The sequence below is a fragment of the Rhinolophus ferrumequinum genome, chromosome 8, assembly GCF_004115265.2.
Source record: "Rhinolophus ferrumequinum isolate MPI-CBG mRhiFer1 chromosome 8, mRhiFer1_v1.p, whole genome shotgun sequence".
In the NCBI taxonomy this organism is placed as follows: Eukaryota; Metazoa; Chordata; class Mammalia; order Chiroptera; family Rhinolophidae; genus Rhinolophus; species Rhinolophus ferrumequinum.
This window is the reverse complement of record NC_046291.1, coordinates 65936385-65942207: the sequence shown is the minus strand read 5'-3', so window position 1 is coordinate 65942207 and position 5823 is coordinate 65936385. Positions and strand designations below refer to the sequence as shown.

Sequence of the window (5823 nt, the reverse complement as noted above, 5' to 3'; positions counted from 1 at the left end):
ACAATTAGAGTTTTATACTCTTCTGAAGTTAATATATCCAACTTCTATAAATATACTTAATTCAAATATTATATTCTAAACACTAAATTAAACAAATTTGACTGAATATGTAAGTTTTCTTTAAAAGATTTTATTTTTATTTTTTGATTGTCACATCTGCCTGTATTGTGAGCAGCATGTGGGATACTTCCAGCAATGGGAAACATTTAATTTACAAAAGCAGGGATTTAGTGAGGCTCTTTGTTAGAATCTCTGGGAGTTCATATGTAGACACTGATCCAGAGCAGCAAGAAGAGGACCCCAAAGCCCATGAAGAGTGAGGTTACCAAGGACCTGAGGAGCTTTTTGTAGATATCACAAGTGTGCTTTGTGGAGCTGATCTCATAAATAAAGAATCAGGTAGTAAAGAGCATGCCAGTGGCCATCAGCACCATGGCCAGATGGGGGAAGACAGCCATATTCACTAGCCTGGTGTATCAGCTCATGACCTCAAGCTCCAATTTTCCAGGTTCAGAGTTAAAAACTATGCCCTTAATAAAGTAATTCTATTTCTATAAATCAATCTACACTAAAATGTGTACATTCCTTGGCATTTAACAAATGTGTTTAAATAATCACAAAGTAATGACAGAATATCAGAACAAACATAATAAGCTAAAAAATCATAAAACAAAACAAAACAACAACAACAAAAAAACACACACAAAAAATTGAAAAACATACCTAACAACATCACGGTTAGTTTTTAACTTTTTTTTTTCCCCCAGGATATTTTTTCTTCACACAATCTAATTCCACCTGTGTGTATAATTTTCAAATATGCATCTTTTTACATGTTATGAAAATTATTTATAAACATAATTTTAAATGACTGCATATTATCCCACTATAAGAATTTCCATAACTTTACTTAAGTGTATTTGCTTACTAGGCTATAAGGTTTTGCTTTTAATAAAAAAAGATTGGATATTACCTAGTCATCTTCTACTTGAGAATAGGTTAAAAAAATTTGATATATTTCAATAATGGAATACTACGCAGTCAGTATCATTGACAGTGTGAATTAATATTTCTTTGCAAAAAATAGGCTTATTAATTGGAGTAGATTTGTATTATTCTCACATTTAACTCATATAATTTCAAATATAACATCAAATGGAAACAAAATTATATTTTTTGTTAACACAGCTTCCAAATCTAAGTCATAAACTTTGTCTAATGCTAAAATTAATAAAAATTAACTTGCTTTGATAGTTAAATAAATGATGTTAGATGAGTTGATAAGTGGAGTAGTAAACATAAAATAATTTTGCATCTGCCATATTTTGTAGTTGTAAATAAAAACAGTAGAGTCTAGGAAATTTAAACAGGAGCTGAGAGCAAGAGATTCTGGCTTGGGAAATGTTCAAGTAGGATAAAAAATTAAAATCAGGATTGGTTTGATACTTGTAGATACCACGAGCACTGCTCCTGGACACACATTGTAATTTCCCTACTCTTTATCTTTACTACTTCCTAGATCAGATTCTGATCTTATATCTGGAATGGCTGCCATGGTTGTGTCTAAAACCACACATATCTGTCACTGTCTGTGACCACAATTGATTCATGTGATCTTTGTTTCTTTACATCATTAGTTTACCATTTGAAATCTGAACTGTAATTGTGAATAGGTGAAAAATTTGGCAGAAATGGTACTTTAACAACTCATAATGCATTGAACTCCAACTGAAAAATAAAACAAGTTTGCTGAAAATAAGTTTATACACAAAAAAATTATAAATTATTTGAGATGGTAATATAAGATCAACACAAACTGAATTGCAAATTAGTGCATCCAAAAACTTTAGATAGAAAAATATAAAGGTCATATAATAAAATATCTGAAATTTAACTGCTATAAAATAGAAACCATAGTAAAAGGTAAGATGCAGTGAAAAAAGAAGAGGCATAGTTTTAAAAAGAACAAGTAGAAATTTTATACATGAAAAAAAGTCTTATAATGTAATTTTAAAACTCAGTGGGTAGAAAAAATTCTATATTGGACAGCTAAACATAGAATTAACAATTTGAAAATAGAAAGGTCAGAAAGACACGGAATGAACAGGTCCAATGTACAGAGGGTGCCAAAAAACTGTATACACATTTTAAGAAGGAAAAAAACTATTAAAATTGTAATACTCAATATATACCAATAACAAAAAATGAAGACAACTCACATGTATACATGTTTTTGTCATCTCCGTTAGATCTAAGGATATTTAACATAAAAAATATTAACAAATCAAATGAGATGATAATTAAAGATAATGACTTAGCATTAATAGAAACATGAAACTTCAAATGTGGAAAATACATCTTCCACATGATAAATTTTAAAATTCATAGTTAGACACATTATCGTAAAGTGGTAGAACATTAAGCATAGAGATAAAGTTATTTAAAATACCAGGAAAAAATGTTGACTTACTTTTACAGAATAACAATTGTACTAGCAAGTGTCTTTACACAACAAATCATGCTTTAAGATTCTTCAATAGTATCAAAGTGCTCAGAAAAATCTTATTATCAATTTAGAATTCTACACCTTTATAAACTGTCATTCAAGTATGAGGACAAAATAAATGTATTTTCAGACAAAAAGGACTGAGGTTTTCCCTCACCAAACCATATTAAATAAACTTCTGAAGGATCTTTTTTCAGGAAGAAATGAATCAAGATGGAAGAAATGGGAAGTTAGAAACATGGTGGAAGAGGGGAATTGGCAAATATTTTGATAGGATGTCTTATTTCCACACTTTATATTTCCATGTTGACAGACATCTACTATGTTTTTATCCTCTTACCCTTTCTCTCTACTCCATCAGTTGGTAAAAGAGTGAGCTACAAGTGGTGAGTTTTACAGATGTTGATTCAGTATCTTTGTTTCCTTTGGTGCTCTGCCTGCCTGCAAAATACTCGTACTTGTAGCCCCCTCTGTCATTCCATGATATAAGCAGTGTGGGTACGTATGAGTGAAGTCTGTAATTTTCCAACACTTTCTCTGACTAGTGGGGAAATTTAATTTGGGAGAGAGCTAGGAAGAATATTGAACTTATACAATAAGCTATGTTTTTCATATTAATATCATTAGTACTATATAATGTACTAATTTACCTGACTTTAGACTAGTCTCCATCTGCTTGACTTCAACTCTTAATTAGTTTCAAATTGCTTATTTACAAAGGAAATATTATCAACTTGGTACAAAAACTAGGAACTACAATAAATTGCCCCAGAGAGCCATTTGGGAAGCAAAATACTTGGGGTTGAGCCATATTAAGTGAAGCTTTAAAGTTTAAAATTTGGTAAGGGATTGTTGTATGAGATTTTGATCTCATCAGATTAACTGAAGTTTATGATGGCTCTGTACACAGTATTTTTATTTTAGGTTAAATCTGCAGGGTTAACCTTCGGATGTATGAATGCTTGAATCACAGTCTTCACACATGGATGGTAGAACTTGACAGCCTTTCAGATATGGGACTGGCTTCCCAAGTCCTTAGCAATTAGAAATGGGTGACTCAAAAATTTAATCATACAAAAAAAAAAAAGTTGATATGCATGCTTTTTAGACATTAGAGTGTATTTCACTAGTTCACTGCCTCATTTGCTTTCTCATGTGTCTTAGCTAGCAGAGAGGCCAGAGACTTTAAACTGCAAAAACAGTTTTGTTTCATGTTCATTAAGAACCCTATTGAACCTATAGTTTTAAATTTTAGGTGTCAGGTAGTGCCAGATAAATTGTCCCCATTTTTCTTTCTCTTTAAATGTTGTTTGAAACCACATTGGAGATCAAGAGAGGAAACTGTGAAAAAGACTATCCTTGGATTTTTATAATTAGTCCACAGGGTGAGAGAAGGGAGGATGTTAGAATTAGAATAAATTTACAGATTTGTCAAAGGATAAAGATGGCAAATCAACTGTTATGAGTATAAGTAAAAGCACGTTCACAAGTGCAGAAGCAAACACCAGTGAGATAATACTATTGAAAAAAATTGAGAGTTGGGAGAAATTATAAACTAATTTTATTGTTGCTTATAACAAGGAACTAATGCATCTTGTCTGACAAGAGGCCAACAATGTATTATGCAATATGTAAGTATGAAGGCAATCAATAAAAACAAATTTCAAATGAAACACAATGACTAAGAAACTAAAATAGTGAAATAACAGATCACATTATGGAATTAAAAGAACATTAAAGGGATTAAAATCAATTAAAGGAAATTGTTCAAACTAAATCACAAAATTTAAATCTTTACTACATATACAAAACACAACTAAAAGTGATTTAAAGGAAAAAAATTAAATTATGGGTACTGTATCAGGCAAATGCAAGCAGAAAAAGATATATATTGCAATCATGTTATCAGTTATGGTAGAATTCAGGAAATAAGTACAAATTACTAAGTGAAAGGCTATGATTCAAAAAGAAGGCATAACTCTTCCAAATATATATTTCACATATACAAAACCTAGAAGCTACTTTCGGGTAGTGGAAATTAGAGAAGACACAAACATAGACTAGTGAAAATCAACTTTAATTTATCTCTATCAATCTGAGTTTGTTGATAATATATATAAAAAATAACACCTATACAATTAACCAACATGATCATAAACCTTCATAATAGACAGTGTGTCTTTTTTTCAGAAGGCCATGGAAAATATACAAACATTAAAGATATATTTGGCCATAAAGTCTTATTTTGTTAAATGTAAAAACACTGGTACTATCCTTTGGTAACACTGAAAATAAACAAAACATTAATAACAAATCCTTAGCAAGTTGTTTCTATTATGAAAACAATTACAAAAATGACTCTGTCAAAGGAGAAGTACAAACCACAATTAATACATATTTTTTTAATTAGAAAAATAAATATTAAAATCTATGAGACACTGCTAAAGCAGCACTCAAAGAAAAATTCTTAGCTATAAATATTTAATTTGATAGTAGAAAATAGCTCAAACATATAAGTTAAACATGTTACTCATTAGTTTCAGAGAAAGTATAAAAATAAACAGGACAAATGCAGAATAAAGAAATTAATAAAGATAAACCAGAAATTAAAGTGTTATAAAAAAGAAAATACCAGAAGTAATAAATAGGAGTGTTTTTATACAATGATAAGTAAATGATATATATTATTTAAGAGAAAATTAAAATGACAAGGGGGAAATACTCTAAAAATAATGACACTTTAATTTTATTTCTTTCTAATTCTTATACTTTTATAAGCGTGAGCAAGGACCTCCAGTTACTGCAATGTGAAATTAAAGCAATGTCAGGTGGAATCATTGTTTCATTCCAATTTTCAAGAGAAAGATTTTCGATATCTCACTATTAATTGTGATATTCTTTATCAGGTTAAGGAAGTTTCCTTCTATTCAAACTTTTATAAGAATCATTTTTTTATGAGATATGTTTTTTACGAGATATATTTCTTATATGTATTTAGAGAATGATTCCTTTTTCTCCCTTTTTAACATTCACCTGGTAAATTACATTTACTGACTCTCAAATGTTAGGGCATTTTTGTTTTCCTGCAATAAATTCTGTTTGTTGTAGATGTGTTTCCTTTTTCTATATTACTGTGTTTAATTTGCTAATCACCAGTTTAAAAATTTCATATAAATTTTTATTAGAAATAATGGTTCATAGAATACTTTCATTATGACTATATAAAGTTTTGAAATAAAGTTTATGCTGGTGAAAAGAGATGAAAAGTGCTACTAGAGTGTTAAACTACTTGAATATGGTTCACTTTTATATGCAAA

The 5823-nt window shown here is 29.7% G+C and overlaps 1 pseudogene; it reads right to left on the bottom strand.

The window, feature by feature from the left end:
• Nucleotides 1-260: 260 nt before the first annotated feature.
• Nucleotides 261-733, bottom strand: LOC117025565 (transmembrane protein 258-like; annotated as a pseudogene).
• Nucleotides 734-5823: the final 5090 nt, after the last annotated feature.